We start from the raw sequence: 17,951 nt of genomic DNA, 5'->3' as shown, positions 1-17,951 counted from the left end.
AGCCCACACCACAGGGGACTACCCTGCACCCCTGGTCATGTCCCGCACGCAGCCCATCCACCATGGGCATGCCCCCCAGCCAAGCCACATGTCACGTTGCAATATGGTCACCAACTCATGTCCCCCTGCACCCCCACCCCCCCAGCAGTGAGGGGCACCTGCCAGCAGGCCCCCACTCATGTCCCACTCATGTCCCCCTGCACCCCCACCCTCTAGCAGTGAGGAGCACCTGCCAGCAGGCCCCCACTCATGTCCCCCTGCACCCCCACCCCCCAGCAGTGAGGGGCACCTGCCAGCAGGCCCCCACTCATGTCCCCCTGCGCCCCCACCCCCCAGCAGTGAGGGGCACCTGCCAGCAGGCCCCCACTCATGTCCCCCTGCACCCCACCCCCCAGCAGTGAAGGGCACCTGCCAGCAGGCCCCCACTCATGTCCCACTCATGTCCCCCTGCACCCCCACCCCCCAGCAGTGATGGGCACCTGCCAGCAGGCCCCCACACATGTCCCACTCATGTCCCCCTGCACCCCCACCCCCTCAGCAGTGAGGGGCACCTGCCAGCAGGCCCTCACTCATGTCCCCCTGCACCCCCACCCCCCAGCAGTGAGGGGCACCTGCCAGCAGGCCCCCACTCATGTCCCCCTGCACCCCCACCCCCCAGCAGTGAGGGGCACCTGCCAGCAGGCCCCCACTCATGTCCCCCCACTACATGAAATAAAGAAGCACAATCATGGCCCACTTCCACACCAAAATACCACAGCATGCCACCCCATTCTTGAGACGCAATGATTTCCCAATCCACCACACACTGACATGCCTATCTCAAGACACAAACCAAAAGTCAACTATGTACATCAACACATGTCCATCACATACACACACTGGTTGGCATTGATTGTGTAAACCCACATTTTCACATGCATTAACCCAATGAGCGAATCCCACACATGGAACTAAAATATCAAAATGTGTTATGTACAAAAATAAAGCAATGAAATGAAAGCATAACAAAATAGCAAACATGAAATGAAACGCATGTGTAAAAGATGAGTAAATGAAAAGTATAACCAATCCAAAGAAATCCCAATGAAAAATAGTCAAAACTCTCCCTCCTCCACCAACGCAAATCCAAAGTAAACGTAAAAAGAAAAATCCATGAATCTATGGTGAAATCAAAAGAAAAATTTCAAATAAATCCATTGTCCAACTATGTACAATCCATTGTCAAGGGTCCATAAGCCCAACGAAAGAAATGAAACCTACCTAAGAAAGTACCTAGTAAAAAATCTATATACAAATGTGTCTGGCATAGTCCATTCACCACAAATCAAAGGAAACGGAAACCTAACACTAAAAACTATTTACAATGGCAGCGGTGCTAGTCCGACTGCTCACTTCCTGATTTCCTGGACCAGGGCATCATCGAACTCCTGCTCGATGTCCCGGAGGCGATCCTCTTCCATGGCCCTGAGGGTTCGCAGGAACGATGACATGTGGACCTCAAACTCCCTGCGAATTGCCTCGAGGCACTCGGCCCGCCTCAGAGCCCTCAGAGCCCATGGAGTTCTCCACCCTGACCATTGTGAGCCGTGCCTCTTCCGCCCGCTGCTGCTCCGCATCTATGGCCTGCCCCAACCGCTGCCACACGGAAGACACTTGCAATCCTGGGTCCTCCTGCCCTCTAGCCGATGCCTGCCCCTCCGATGTTGAAGGCCCCGAGCCATCATGGCTCCCACCTTGTAGTTCCTGCTGCTGCTGTACCTGTGCCTGTGCCCTGGCTCTTGCTGCCTGCACATCCTCCTCTGGCTGGGGTGCAGTTGTTGAGGTTGCCACCCCTGCTGGACGTCCAACTCCCGACTGTGACAGGGATGTGTCCTCCACCAGCCTGGTCGCAGGGTCAGAGGCAGCTCCACAGGGTACCCAGGTGATACATGGGTGGGAAGATGGCATGGAGGATGACTGGCGCATAGGGGGTTGAGGTGAGGAGGGGGTCGGAAGAAGGTCCAGCAAACGGAGGAATCCGGCCCTGGTGACCCGTCCCAGTAGGTCAACGCTGTCAACGAGGCATTCGAGATGACTTGCAGTGTCCTCACGAAAACACTGCAGGTCACCTCGCATGCCCCGTTGACGCAACGCCATCCCACTCAGGAGAGGCTCAACCCGGTCCCGGATAGCCACGGCCGCAGGGAGAGGAAGGCCAGTTGTTGTAAGCGGATCCCCTCCCTGAAAACGGGTCTGGACGTAGGCATCCCTGCTGGTGCAGGATGATGCAGTCACAGGATCAGGGACAGGATTACACACAGGCACCTCTGCGGCGGCCTGTGCTGCCTCCTGTCCATGCCACTACACTGCACCACTAGCACCAGTGGAATCCCCACCTCCAGACCCCGTGTCTGTCCCTTCCACGGCCTCCTCCTCCACCAAACCCCCACCAACCTGGATGACTACATGCCATCTTCCTCCGTCGGACAATGTGGGGTCTCAGCTGCCCCTTCTGCTGCCGAGGAGTCCAACTCTGACCTCTGCCTCTTGGACCTACCCTCGGCAGCTGCGACCTGGGACGCGGCACCGGACTCCTCACTCCCTGACGAGATGACAACCTGGGAGGGGAGCCGGGCCTTGCATCTCCGGCTGGCGGTGCGATCCCTGCCGCCTTGCTCCACAGCACCCTCTCCGCCCTCCTCATCAGTTGACGCTGCAGACAGGGAGAGATAGGACACGGGCATCAGGGCACTGTACAATGGACTGATACACACATGACAGTTGCACATGTGCGGCAGTGTCAAACTTCAGATATGGCATCACAATCCCTAACACACATGTCATTTCAACTCACACACATGAGCAATTCCACAGCAATATCGCACCAGGCAGCACCATCCATACAGATACAACAGCATGAGTGAGCCTGACATCACATGAAACATGGGGAGTGCACAAGACATGCACACACGCCACCACACTTACATGCATGTGTACATCTCCACCAACTGTCGCAGTGAGGAGATCGCCATCCATGTCACATCTGGCATTCAGCCTTCTACATATCAGTGTCACATGCATCCATGTTGCATCACAGTTGCACACTTGTCAAATACACACACATGCACATGTACACAGTGCAGATACATGCAGCTGGAACCAACATCCAAGTGTGACACCACAACCATGCCAACGTACATATGCAGTAATTCAAACATGGGTGCTCCCACATCTGCATTTGGCCTGCATGCTTACCCACACATACACCATCCATGTGTCTCACACATGAGAGGACTTGCATGTTTCAGCCTCGCCCCTGTACATACACATCCATACATGGCCCTACAAAAACACATGTGTAACCTGCACACTACTGGCACACCACGACACGCACAGCGTCCAATCAGTATGCATGTACACTTACTGCTCGACTCCAGACTGGTCTGCCTCTCAAGGACCTGGACGTGGAGCGCTGGGCATATGCGTTCCAGGACCCTCATTTGGTGGTCGGACAGGTGGTCCCTGCGCCCCTTGGCATCCGCTGCCTTCAAGAGGCGCCGGGCATTGTCGAGGGTCCTGGACCTGAAGTCCTCCCAGCGCTTTTTGACATGTTTGAAGTTGCAGACTGCCACCCCCTCCCCGTTGATGGCAGTCACGATGTCCATCCAGATCCTGGTCCGTCCTTCATAGTCGGCGCGAGAACTTCCAAAGAGGGCATCATACTGCCCCAGGACTTGCTCCACCAGGACACCAACTTCCCTGGCACTGAAGCTGGTGGCCCTCTGCCTCTCTGGCTGGGGGTTACCAGTGGTGCCAAATGGTCGTGTGCCCGACATGGCAACCCCAGAGGCAGGTTTGGGTGGGAAACTGGGTCCTGGCGCTGGGCTGTGGAGTGATGGTATCCCAGTCGGGAGTCTTCATTTCCAGCAAGGGTGGTCACAACAACTGCACCACTGCAGATGGCTGATGTGCAGGCAGCAAATAGCAGGGCACGTGGGCAGCAGGCAGGCAGCCGCAGATGGCAGGTGGGAGCATGCTCGGGGCTCTGGGGGGGCAGTAATTCGGCCTTCTGGGCAGGTGCGTGGTCTTCCGTGTGTTGTTGCGTGGCCAGCTTGATACGGAGTGATTTGGCACGTGAAAATCTTGCACGTCTCCGTGTAATTTGAGGAAAGGCCCTTAGCGCATAAGCGCATCTGTGACGTTACGCGCGCGGGCATTTCCCTCCTGACGTGGGCATAGTGGTTCAGGGCACGTGAAAAAACTGCACGTCCGCGTGTGAATGCGTGTAATCCGAGGAAAGGGCCTATGTGTCTGTGACATGACGCGCAAGGGCGTTTCCCTCAACACGGTGCATGTTCATCATACACGTGCAAAAACTGCACGTCCGAGTGTCAGCTCGAGTAATTGGAGGAAAGGGCCTCAGCGCGTACACGTGTAAGTGACGTTGTACGTGTGGGCCGGTTTAAAAGGTACGTTTCCTTGTACGTGCTTTTCGTGGAGAGCGAGTGGGTGAATTCTGTACTTCTCGTCGGTTCACACGCGATTACTTCACAGCGTTTCAAGTTCGTACTCCCTGTTACCTCTGAAAGCGTTACATTTTTTTGTTGGGCCTGTTTCCTCAAACAGCATTCACTTCTTCTTTTGTCCTGTCTCCTCAGACAGCGTACAATTCTTCTTTTGGCAGGGGTGTTGCCAACGCGCACACGCGCGTCTTTTTCACGTTCTTTTTCCAGGCAGACGGTGAGTCGCGCACGTATTTACCAACTGTGCTTGCCCCGTGTGTCGCGTACCCCTTCAGAGGTCATTGTAGGCTGCATGTATTACGCGTATGCTTAATTTTGTGTTTCTGGGTGCCACAGCGTAGTGCGGGTTCATTTTTCCACGCACGTGGTCTACGAGGGGTTGCGTGCACGTTATTTTTTGTTTTCGGGGTGCCTGTGCGTTGCGTGACCCGTCATCTTCCCCCAGGGGTCACAGACAGCATTGCTAGAGCAATAGGGTACGAATTCCATCTATTACCCTACCCCTTTCACCCCCAATTGCCCAGGACAATCGTTTACTGCTACTCCCATACGCACAAGAACATCAGGGCCATGGTTGGAGGCGACCAAGCGGTAAGGGAGGCAAAGGTGGCTGACCTCCAAAAGGTGGGCGTGGTGGGCCCAGTAGGGGACGTGGCCAGGATTTGCAGGGTGCCCCTAGACCCCCATGTGTGGAGGAGCAATCAGGGACACCCATGCCCCCCCATGGTTGTGGGAAACGTAGCTGACACCATTCCAGCTCAGCCCTTGTTGGACCAGCCCATTGTGGCACCTGAACCGGCACAGGATGACTCCCAGGCTGACTTCCAGGTCAGCAAGTCTAAGCCACGTGTGGCGGTGCAAGTTGGTGTCACCAAGCCACGTGGATCTGGGGCAGCTATGTCATCTGCTGCCCCAAGTAGGCAGGGTGGGGAGGCTGCAGGGGCAGCTGCAGCTCGATCCACCCCAGCTCCGACTCTCCCAGCTGGGACAGTGTTGGTCCTGGTCCATCATACCGACGTTGCCCCTGCCAACATCACCCTGCAGCCAATGCCTGCACCAAGACCTATGGTCATTGTGCATTTGCACACTCCTAGTACCCAGTCCACCGGCACTTCTGCCCCTACTGACTAGAGCGGCGTAAGCCACTCAGGATCTGCACCACCTTTGAAAAAGAGGAAGAAGGGTGCTCTGGCACTACAGGCTGAGACCCCAGACACGGCTACACACTCCGGCACGTCAAGGAAGCCTATCTTTAATGACGCAGAACTTGATGCACTTGTGGCCTATGTCTCAGCACATAGCCGTGAAATGGTGGTGACTGCAGGGTGCAAGACCACACCTGGTCAATGTAAGGTACACTGGCAGACCATCGCGGACATCATTAGTGCCCTTGGATTTGTGAGGTGCACAGCTGATGATTGCTACAAGCGGTGAAATGACCTGAAACACAGAGCAAAGAACAAGCTGGCCTCAAATCATGCTTCTACTCTGGTGACTGGCAGTGGGTCTCCATAAGAGGACAACCAACTCACTGAACATGAGTCTATTGCTGGAACCTTCGTCACAGAGGAACAGATCCAAGGCGTGGGAGACCTACCAGATTACGACGCATTGTCCGGTGAGTGCCCATGCATGTGTGTGTAATCCATGTGTATGTTGTGTGGGTGACGGGTTCTGATTGAGTGCCAGGTGAGGGTGTGTGCACCTGAGTGGTATGGGTCACCCATGTGCTTCCTCCAAAACATTCACTGGCCTTGGATTTGGGTATGACGGTATCCCTTCTGCCAACAGTAGCCATTTAGCGCCACATTACTGCAGTTGCCCTTGAACTGTCATCTTGCAACAACATTGTTCAGAATTTTTCAGTGTTCGTTCAGGCTGATTGTTTCAATTCTCCCACTTTTGCAACACATTTTTCAGCCCTATTGTCACATACGTGACATGCTTCTGTCATTGATAACACCCCACATTGACCCACATTTTTTACCTTGTTATGTGAATTAGACCATTCAGGCTGATTGAGTATTGGCCTGCTCACATTGATTTTTGGTGCCTGTTTGTATGTGGTACATGATAGTTCTTTCCTGTCAAGTTTAAGTGACCAACCATTGATGTGTACATCTGCTTGCAATCACTGTATTCTTGCACACTGGATGTGTTGCAGTGAGTGGCACATGCGTATTTTGTCACACTATGTAGCATTTTTCATCTCATCATGTCCATCTCACATGGATGGCTGACAGTACTCATTCACTGACATATGGCTGTACTTGTGGAATGTACCATGGCTATGCTACATGCCATCTGTGTGATGGTATGTGTATTGGACATGCCACTCACAGGCTAATGTGTGATGCCAGTGCTACCCAGCATGCAGCAAATGTCTTGCTTTTCCATCTTGGTGTCATCAGTGTGTGCTTTTTGCCTCCTCTTCCAACTCATCGACAGTGCATGCATGCCAGGGTTATAGGCATTGTCATGATCACTGCTTCCAAGGAGCTAGGACCAGCCCAACGTCCTTGGAAGCAGGCCCCTAACCTTCATCCTAGGCACCAGCCGGTCCCCACTGGGACCTTTTGGACCTTGTCCTGGCGCCGGTGGCACCAGGCTAATCAAAGTCACTGGTTCCGGCACTGGAAGCGCCGGGCTCATAATTTGTATGAAGATGCTTGGGTGGACTTACCTGCAGCAGACCATGCTGCTTACTTACCAGCAAAATAGGAATCCTCTGTGAGCCGGGACTACTTTCTTACCTGGGTGGGGCAAGCTCCACTCCCTGGATACAACACTGGAACTCTTCTGGAACAGGAACTCTTTTCTTACCTAGGCGAGGCCGTGGAGGAAGACGCCTAATCACTCCAAGGCTATTTAAACCACACCCGATTGATGAAACGTGCTTCGCGTTATTCTGCATCTGCAGCAGAATGCTCACCGTGTCTGTTCCAGTTTTCTTCTTTCCGATCCTGAACCTGCAAGAACAAACGCTTACCATTCCTGTATCCAGCCTTCAGTAGCACCTGCAAAGACAAGAAACAACAGGTTAGCACGGCAACCTTCACGCGCAGCGCTTTCCTCACCTGATCCATCGGCAGCTACCATCTCTTCACGCTGCTCCTCCGCCTGTGAAGACAAAAGCATAGTTATTCCTGTGTGGAATTACTTACCGGCACTCCGCGAATTCCGGTTATCTTCAACGCTGCAATCCTGCACCTGAAAGACAAAAGAAGAGACATTAGACAGGTATTTTACTTACGCGCCATCGCGCCTGCCACAATAGGGCGCCTGCAAATACTCCGGCGTTTTCCAGCGTCTCTTCAACACCCGAACTCACAGCTGCAAGGGAAAAGAGACAGTTAGAGAGCTTTTGAAAAGCAGGCAACTGGCATTTACTTACGCATTTCCAAGCGCTTCATTCCAAGACTCTGGCTCGAACTTCGGCTTTCTTTACACCATCTTCTACCTCAAGAGCCCTGCAAGACAAATAGAAAAAGCATTATACAGAGCCCTGTTCCATATTAACGTGCCCACGCACCTAAAGACTGTAAGGACTTAAAAGGTGTCCTGAAACTCACCGTTCGTGCAGTTAACGACGGTAGCAATCCTCTGATGTCAAGAGGCCTACGTTTCACCCAGTGAAGGAACTGGCAACGGCACCCTGCACCAGACGCAGATGGAGAGTCCAGCATTCACCTATCTAAGGTGAGCACGTTGACCTTGGGGCTCCACGGAAAAGCGAGGAAGGGAAAGAGAGAGAGATACCCGACAACCCCAGATCATTAACCCCATATTCTTTCACCTGCAGATATCTCACTCTTCGAGTTAGACACACAGTGCGAAGAGGCTCAGCCCCGGAAGCCAATCGAGTCCTGCACTTCACTTTTCGAGTCACAGACACCATCCTGCCAAGACCGGCGCCTCTGTGGGAATCAGGTGAGCGTTACAGAACGCGAAGCCCACCGCAAAACTCCTACCCAGGCGCAATGGAAACCTCGGATACTGATCAATTGGCCCAGTTGCTTGGGGAACTAAGAGCAGAAGTACATGCAGCTCGTCAGGAAACAAACGCTCTAAGAAGAGAGCTGATAATATCCAAGGAGCGAACAGAGGACCTCGCTAGGCAGTTGCTACAAACGCAGGCAGGACAAACACCTTTGCCCGCTCCAGGAGGAAATTATCCTTCAGCATCCTTCTCAAATCCAGTGCAAATCAATCTACCCGGTAATGTGCCCTTGGCTCCGCCCGAACACTTTTCTGGTGACCCAAAGAGATTTGCAGTGTTCATTAACCAGTGCCGCCTACACTTCTTATGTAGACCAGCTGCCTTCCCAACAGATCAGGCCAAGGTGGCTTTTGTGCTTTCTTATCTCAGTGGCAGTGCCGCAGACTGGTCGATCCCTTTAGTCACTCAGGATGATCCGGTTCTTCATGATTTCCAGGCCTTCCAGTCCAGCATGGAGAAACTGTTCGCAAGACATGCACAAGGGCAGGCCTTGGACAATGAACTCCTTTTGTTACGACAGGGTAATCAAGACCTCTTGACTTACATTGCCTCATTCAACAGACTTATAGTGGAAACTCGAAGGCCTGAGGATAAAAGAATAACGCTTTTCTACAGAGGCCTGCGTGGAGAGCTCAAGGATGTGTTAGCTCAAGTTGTGAATCCTCCACAAGAATGCTCAGACTATATTGACTTAGTTGTTCAATTGGACCACAGATTACAGAACAGGAAGGCTGATCGTTCCAAATTTGATACCCGAGTGTTTTCTAAACCGTAGACCTCTACTAGGGGAGCTGACACCGTGGAACCCATGCAAATAGGGGGCATGAAAGGACCTTTAACCCTAAAAGAGCGAGAAAGGAGAAGACAGCTGCAATTATGCCTCTATTGCGGAAACTCGGGGCACTTTCTTCGAGACTGTCCAGTGAAACCAGCTAAGAAGGCTGTAGGAGCCGCAGATACCTGTACCACAAATTCTGAGCAGGGAAACGACCTAGCCCGACAAGTGTAGAGGTCCTCTTGCCGAGCGTTAAAATCAGTTCCGTGACCTCGCATTTCGTGGTGCCTATGGTCCTCATTAGCCCTGAACGTCCGGATCGTTTGCATGCAATTGAAGCTTACATCGACAGCGGAGCAATCGGTAATTATGTGGACCGTGAAATGGTAACAAGGATGAATCTACCTCTTGTCCCTAAGGCAGTAAAAGACGTCATTCCTACAGTGGATGGCACGGAGATAGCCTCCGGACCAGTAACTCACGCCACCCAAGAAGTGACGTTAGTGAGTCAAGATGGACACCGGGAGAAAATCGTGTTCGATGTGATCAAGGCCCCTCAGTTCCAGATCATTCTGGGAATTCCTTGGTTAGAGAAGCACAAACCTCAAATCGATTGGCGAGCAAAGACGGTTCAGTTTCCAGAATGTATCTCCACTTGTTATCCTCGGCCTGATGTTTCACTGGCGGCAATCTCTTCTGAGGTTCCCAAACTACCTCCCGAATACCAGGAATTCCAAGACGTCTTTCAGAAGGACCAAGCTAACACCCTGCCTCCTCATAGGTCTTACGACTGTCAAATAGATCTGATACCCGGAACAACTCCTCCTTGCAGTAGGATTTATGCCCTCACCGAGCCAGAGAATCTTCACCTCAGACAATATCTGGACCAATACCTAGCTAACGGGTTTATCCGTCCTTCAAAATCTCCAGCTTCCTCGGCTTTGTTCTTCGTTCCGAAAAAGGAAGGAGACCTTAGGACTTGTATAGATTACCGCGCCCTGAATCAAATCACTGTTAAAAACAGATACCCGTTACCTTTGATCCCTGAACTCCTGGACCAAGTCAAAGACGCATGTATATATACAAAGTTGGATCTCAGAGGAGCCTACCACTTGGTACGAATAAAAGAGGGCGATGAATGGAAGACGGCCTTCCGCACCAAGTATGGGCTATTTGAATATCAAGTTATGCCCTTTGGACTATGCAACGCTCCTGCCGCCTTCCAGTATTTTATGAATGATGTCCTTAGAGAATTCATAGATGTGTGTGTTGTTGTCTACATTGATGACATCCTCGTCTATTCATCATCTGAAGAGGAACATCAGAAACACGTTAAAGAGGTCCTCGAGAGATTACGTCAACATAACCTTTTTGCTAAGCTTGAAAAATGCGTTTTCAACGTAACTGAAGTTGAGTTCCTGGGATTCATATTGTCACCAAACGGAGTCCATATGGATTCAAAGAAAGTCGATGCAATCATCAAGTGGCCTTCACCAACCTCTGTAAAAGGAGTTCAAAGCATGTTAGGCTTCGCTAACTTTTACCGCAGGTTCATTCCTGAATTCTCTCGAATAGTCCAGCCCATCACCGCTCTGTTAAAGAAAAACAAACGTTTTGAGTGGTCTACCGAGGCGGAACAAGCTTTTCAGGACTTAAAAGCTAAATTCATCTCTGCACCTGTTCTAAAACATCCTCGCCCAGAACTCCCCTACATCGTAGAAACAGATGCTTCTAGTCTTGCTATGGGGGCAGTTTTATCACAAAGAGATCCGGTCACACACCAATTACATCCTGTAGCCTTTTGGTCCCGCAAATTCTCGGCTCCCGAGATCAACTATTCAATTACAGACAAGGAACTTTTAGCTATCAGATCAGCCTTTAAAGCCTGGCGGCATTATCTTTTGGGAGCCAGACACACAGTCACCGTAATGACAGATCACCGCAACTTACAATATCTGAAGACGGCCAAAGCTCAGTCTTCCAGGCAGCTCCGCTGGGCTCTGTTTTTGGCTGAGTTTGACTTTATAATTGCTTATCGACCAGGCAGTAAAAACGGAAAAGCAGATGCCCTCTCCCGGATGGGAATAGATGAACACTTGACCAATCCTGAACCAATACCCATAATCCCAGAACAAAGGATTTTGGGCTTGGTCAGCGCTCAATCCTTTGAAGACATCGAGACTACAGTCAAATCACTCCTAACTCCGGCAGAATTACAGGACTGGCAATTCAAGGGTAAGGATTTCTCAGTGGATCAAGACCTACCATATTTCCGAGGACGATTGTACTTGCCCTGTGAGAAAATACAAAAACAAGTAATCTCCTGTTATCACGACTCATTAATGGAGGGTCACCCTGGCATTACCAAAACCATGGAAAAGGTCAAAAGACATTTCTGGTGGCCATCATGGAAGAAGGATATTAGAGACTTTGTAATCTCCTGCGGTGTGTGTGCTCAGAATAAAAGTCAGAAGGAGAAACCAGCCGGCCTCTTACACCCACTGGCCATCCCTCCCTGTCCATGGCATACCCTCTACATGGATTTCATCACGGACTTACCTCCATGCTCAGGGTATAATACCATTTTAGTAGTCGTGGATCTATTCTCCAAGATGGCTCACTTCATTCCCCTGAAGGGCCTACCTTCAGCTTCAGTATTAGCCCGGGAATTCTTAGAAAACATTGTTCGGTTACACGGTTTTCCCTCGGTTTTGGTCTCCGATAGGGGAAGTCAATTCATCTCCCACTTTTGGCGAAGTTGCTGTCGCTTAGCCCAAATTGATGTGAGACTTTCAACCAGTCACCATCCCCAAACTGACGGACAAACCGAGAGGACAAATCAAACTCTGGAGCAATATTTACGTTGCATGCTCCAACAAACTGAAAACCCTTGGAAGGATATCCTTTGGATCGCTGAATACGCTTATAACAATTCGACCCATTCTGGAACCGGGAAGACTCCCTTCTTCCTATTATACGGAAACCATCCTAGGACCTCTAACCTGGATCCTCCCCAAGAATTCGAAACACCTGCTGTGGATCACTTGCACTCGGTGATCACTCGTACTTTTAAAGAAGCCACTGCCCATCTGCAAAGAGCTAAAGCTCTATACAAGAAAGGAGCAGATCAACACCGTAAAGAGGCCCCTCACTACGCAGTGGGAGATCAGGTCTGGTTATCCACTAAGCACCTGCCTCTAAAAGGACCCCGCACCTTCATCCCGAGATACCTAGGACCCTATCTCATCTCTGCCATAATTAATCCGGTGGCTGTCAAATTGGAATTGCCTTCGCATATGAAAATACATCCAGTATTCCATGTCTCCTTACTAAAACCAGTACAACCAGAAACCCGATTGACCGAACTCCCAGAACCTGTTCTAGTGGATGTAGAACTTGAGTTCGAAGTAAAGAACATCCTAGACTCCAAAATCTCCAAATCTAAATTATATTACCTGGTTGATTGGAAAGGATACGGCCCCCAGGAAAGGTCTTGGGAACCCTCAGAACATGTCCACGCACCTCGTCTGGTCAAGAAATTCCATCTGAATCACCCCGACGAGCCAAAACCCCCGGAGAAGACACGCTTGGGAGGGGCCTTGAGGGGGGGTGCTGTCATGATCACTGCTTCCAAGGAGCTAGGACCAGCCCAACGTCCTTGGAAGCAGGCCCCTAACCTTCATCCTAGGCACCAGCCGGTCCCCACTGGGACCTTTTGGACCTTGTCCTGGTGCCGGTGGCACCAGGCTCATCAAAGTCACTGGTCCCGGCACTGGAAGCGCCGGGCTCATAATTTGTATGAAGATGCTTGGGTGGACTTACCTGCAGCAGACCATGCTGCTTACTTACCAGCAACATAGGAATCCTCTGTGAGCCGGGACTACTTTCTTACCTGGGTGGGGCAAGCTCCACTCCCTGGATACAACACTGGAACTCTTCTGGAACAGGAACTCTTTTCTTAACTAGGCGAGGCCGTGGAGGAAGACGCCTAATCACTCCAAGGCTATTTAAACCACACCCGATTGATGAAACGTGCTTCGCGTTATTCTGCATCTGCAGCAGAACGCTCACTGTGTCTGTTCCAGTTTTCTTCTTTCCGATCCTGAACCTGCAAGAACAGACGCTTACCATTCCTGTATCCAGCCTTCAGTAGCACCTGCAAAGACAAGAAACAACAGGTTAGCACGGCAACCTTCACGCGCAGCGCTTTCCTCACCTGATCCATCGGCAGCTACCATCTCTTCACGCTGCTCCTCCGCCTGTGAAGACAAAAGCATAGTTATTCCTGTGTGGAATTACTTACCGGCACTCCGCGAATTCCGGTTATCTTCAACGCTGCAATCCTGCACCTGAAAGACAAAAGAAGAGACATTAGACAGGTATTTTACTTACGCGCCATCGCGCCCGCCACAATAGGGTGCCTGCAAATACTCCGGCGTTTTCCAGCGTCTCTTCAACACCCGAACTCACAGCTGCAAGGGAAAAGAGACAGTTAGAGAGCTTTTGAAAAGCAGGCAACTGGCATTTACTTACGCATTTCCAAGCGCTTCATTCCAAGACTCTGGCTCGAACTTTGGCTTTCTTTACACCATCTTCTACCTCAAGAGCCTTGCAAGACAAATAGAAAAAGCATTATACAGAGCCCTGTTCCATATTAACGTGCCCACGCACCTAAAGACTGTAAGGACTTAAAAGGTGTCCTGAAACTCACCGTTCGTGCAGTTAACGACGGTAGCAATCCTCTGATGTCAAGAGGCCTACGTTTTACCCAGTGAAGGAACTGGCAACGGCACCCTGTACCAGACGCAGATGGAGAGTCCAGCATTCACCTATCTAAGGTGAGCACGTTGACCTTGGGGCTCCACGGAAAAGCGAGGAAGGGAAAGAGAGAGAGATACCCGACAACCCCAGATCATTAACCCCATATTCTTTCACCTGCAGATATCTCACTCTTCGAGTTAGACACACAGTGCGAAGAGGCTCAGCCCCGGAAGCCAATCGAGTCCTGCACTTCACTTTTCGAGTCACAGACACCATCCTGCCAAGACCGGCGCCTTCGTGGGAATCAGGTGAGCGTTACAGTCATGTGGGACATGTGTTATTCATGTACTGGATCTCTGCCTTGTAAGGCCTATGTGTGTGCTATGGTGCTCATGCCTGTTTCCATTTGTTGTCTTTCATGTTTTTGCAGGTGATGACGCACTTGATGCTGTTGAGGTGGAGGAGATGGTGCAGACCCAGGAGGAATCTCAGGCACGTCCGGGCACCAGTGGAGGACGTGGTGTGGTGGTGGGTGAAAACCCTTTGTTACTGCAGACCATACTGTCCAGGGGTGTCTCTGGGTGCACCTCCCCAGACCTCTATTCAGGTGCTGAATCGGATGATGAGACTTATGTGCCATCGCAGGTGAGTGTTTCTGGCAGGGATTCTGTTCTGTCCAACCCACCTGCACCAGGGGTAGAACCCTCTGTGGGGATGTCAGTGTTGGTTACTCCGCCTTTGGCTGTTACGGATGCAGGGTCACACTCCACAACATCTGATCCTGTTCCTGGGCCAGCAGATCAGAGGGAGAATGCAGTTCTGCAGCCTCAGGCAGTGCCAGCACAGCAAGTTGCAGATTGCCTTGCCCCAAACAGGTGTGGTGCCCGCCGACGCGTGGCCGTATGCCACCAGGCAATACTGTATGGGAGAACTCCATGTACGATATGGCAACCCAACAGGCAGCATCAGTTGAAATGATGGCTCAGGCAATGGAGAGGGTGGCCACTTCCATTATCCCCCCTGAAAGGCAGATGGAGCAACAACAGCTGGCAACAGACTCCATTTGCCAATCACACAGGGAAGACATGTTGGCGTCCAACAGGGACCGACGGGCGGCACTGGAGACTCTGCGGGAAGCCATTTCTATAGAGTCACAGAGCCACAGGGAAGCCCTGATGGTAGAACTCCATAACCTCAGGGAGACTTTTGTTGAACTTGAGGCTTCCACAAATTTGAGGACAGAACAGCAGCTGGAGCGGCTCACACGTTCGCTCTCAGCTGAGCTGTAAGCAACTCGGGAGGAGATCCGGGCATCACAGGAGGCCATGCGTGCAGAAATGCAGGCAACCCGTCAGGTGCTGCATGGGGATCTCCGTACTATCATCCTCCAGAACAAGACCTTCCACACCTGCATGCTTGCTGCCATGGAGGACCATACCAGGGCTTTGCGTGGGCTGCCTCCCATAGCACCACCACCTCCTGATGCAGCAGCAGAGGGTAATGAGAGCGACAGCAGCAGTTCTCCCACAGTAGCTTAGCCGTGCAGGCCATGAGCCCATGGAGGTGTTTTTTTTTTTTCGCAACATCCACACAGGTGGGTGTTGGTGTGCACCTTGTCCTCGGACCTCCTGGGTGGCCTCGCCCCCCCGGCCCCCTCTTGGCCATTTTGTTTTTTTGTTTTTTTACATTGTGTTGCCTTGTGTGGCTCCCGTGGGCATCCACTGTGTATTCAGGCTGGGCACATACAGACTTGTCCTGTGTTTGGGTTAGATGCTTGGGTTCCTGACACACACACCCCTCCTGCTTCCCGTTTCCATGGGTTTGTAAAGGGTGTGACCAAGTGACAGTGATTTACACAGTGACATTGGGCTCCCATGAGCTGTGTGGGCAGTCTGTAGTCATAACTGTGTGGACATCCCTAGTGGGGTATGTTTTTGTATTGGACACTGCATGGTGTATTGATATGAGCTTGTGCATCCATGTCTTCCTCCTTATTCGCAGGTATCATCTTCATGTCTTCACAAGGCCTTCTCCTTTGCAGATGCAGTTCATGTTGTATGCAGTACACTGACACATTTGCCTGACAGCAACACTCTGGAGTTGGAAGGGGTCGATGTGCTGGCTTATTGAGGTTGTATGACTTACATTACTTTGAGTTTATACTGTCATATTTTGGCAATGATTCATGCTGTGTTGCTGTATTATGTTGCTGGTAGTATTTGGTCATGTGGGCTGTTTGTTATTGATTACTGGGAGCATATTGTCTGTGGCCTGTTTGCATTTGGGACAGTGCACTTTGTGACACTTGTGTCATGTGTTGTGCATTCCTTTGTTTGCTTTCACATTGCAGGACATGCCATGGTGTGTTGGGTGGCGGAGATGGGGAGGGGTTGGGTGACATGGCGCTATTTTCATGTTGTATTTTGCAAGGGGGTACTCATTCATGCAGCATGAATGTGTGTCTTTTTGTGACACAGCATTAGTTGTCTTTGGGTAGGTAGGGATGCACAATATGTAACATTTCCAGGTGACCAATCTCAGGCTGGTATGGTTGTGACAGTTGACTGTCTCTTATGTCATCATCAGTGATTGTCAGCTGGTATGTACCAGGGCTGTGTGCACTCTACAGGGGTGTGATTTTAGGTGAAGTAATTAGCCACCAGCTGCGTACGGGCTGCCTCACCACGTGCCCTTTCCCCTCCTATGCGCAGCAGCCGTGCTTGTGGGTGGGGATGTGTGGGCACCACCATGTCCACCGGCAGGCCCCGGCGTGTTGCAATGTTGTGCAGGACACATGCTGCCACTATGATCCTGCACACTACTGGGGGCGCGTATAGCAGCTGCCCACCAGAGCGGTCAAGGGAGCGAAAGTATGACTTGAGCACTCCGAATGTGCGCTCCACTATGCCCGGGTTGCAATATGGGCTGTGTTGTATTTTACCTCGGGTGGTGTCGTGGGGTTCCGAATTGGCGTCATCATGTGGGTGCTCAGAGGGTAGTCACTGTCCTCTGGGGAGGTGATGATGGGTATCATTAGTGGGGTTGTGACATTACTCAGTATCTGACATGCATGCATGTGCAGGGGCATTTATACTCACCAAGCAGCCATGTATCGTCATGCCGCCCAGCTTCTAGGTCCCGGTTTAGGGTTGACATTCTGTAAATGAAACTGTCATGGGTGGACCCTGGATAGTTGGCATATACTGAGGTAATGATTCCCTTGGCATCACATACTACCTGCACGTTGATGGAATGCCAGTGATTGCGGTTTCTGTAGATGTGCTCAGTTGCCCTGGGAGGACGTAGAGCCACATGGGTGCACTCAATGGCACCTAGCACTTTGGGGACATGTGCCACCCCGTAAAAATCCTGGACGACAGCCTGCCTTTCTACAGGTGTTCTGGGCAGGTATATGTGCCTGCTGACTGATGGGCGTGCAGTCATGATGGCCAACACCTGGTGCAGGAAGCGTGACTGCGTGGCCTGTGACACCCCCCCCACTATGGCACTTGTCCACTGAAATGAACCAGTGGCCAAGAAGTGCAGTACATTGAGCACCTTTTCCAAGGGGATCAGTACTTGGGAGCACAGGGTGGGTGATGTGAGGTCCTCCTCCCACTCACTCACCAGGTCGAGTATTATGTGAGGTGGAAACCTGTACATCCCATACACCTGGTCATCAGGCATCTCAAAAAGGCTGATTCTGGGTGTGAAAATTCTGGCCCTGACTATCCTCCTCCTCCTCCTGCGGTATCCCACGACCACTGCTCCAAGTAACGGTATATTCATCTTAGCGTCTGAGCTTGTTTGTTGTTTGCGCGCACTTTTATGCTGCGCAGGTCCACGTACGCCTGCTTCCTGCTGGTGTACGTGTTTCCGGATTAGCGCGTATTTTTTGGCGCACGTGTTAGCC

The sequence above is a fragment of the Ambystoma mexicanum genome, chromosome 2p, assembly GCF_040938575.1.
Source record: "Ambystoma mexicanum isolate Mex_15411 chromosome 2p, UKY_AmexF1_1, whole genome shotgun sequence".
Classification (NCBI taxonomy): Eukaryota; Metazoa; Chordata; class Amphibia; order Caudata; family Ambystomatidae; genus Ambystoma; species Ambystoma mexicanum.
This window is presented reverse-complemented; position numbering follows the sequence as displayed.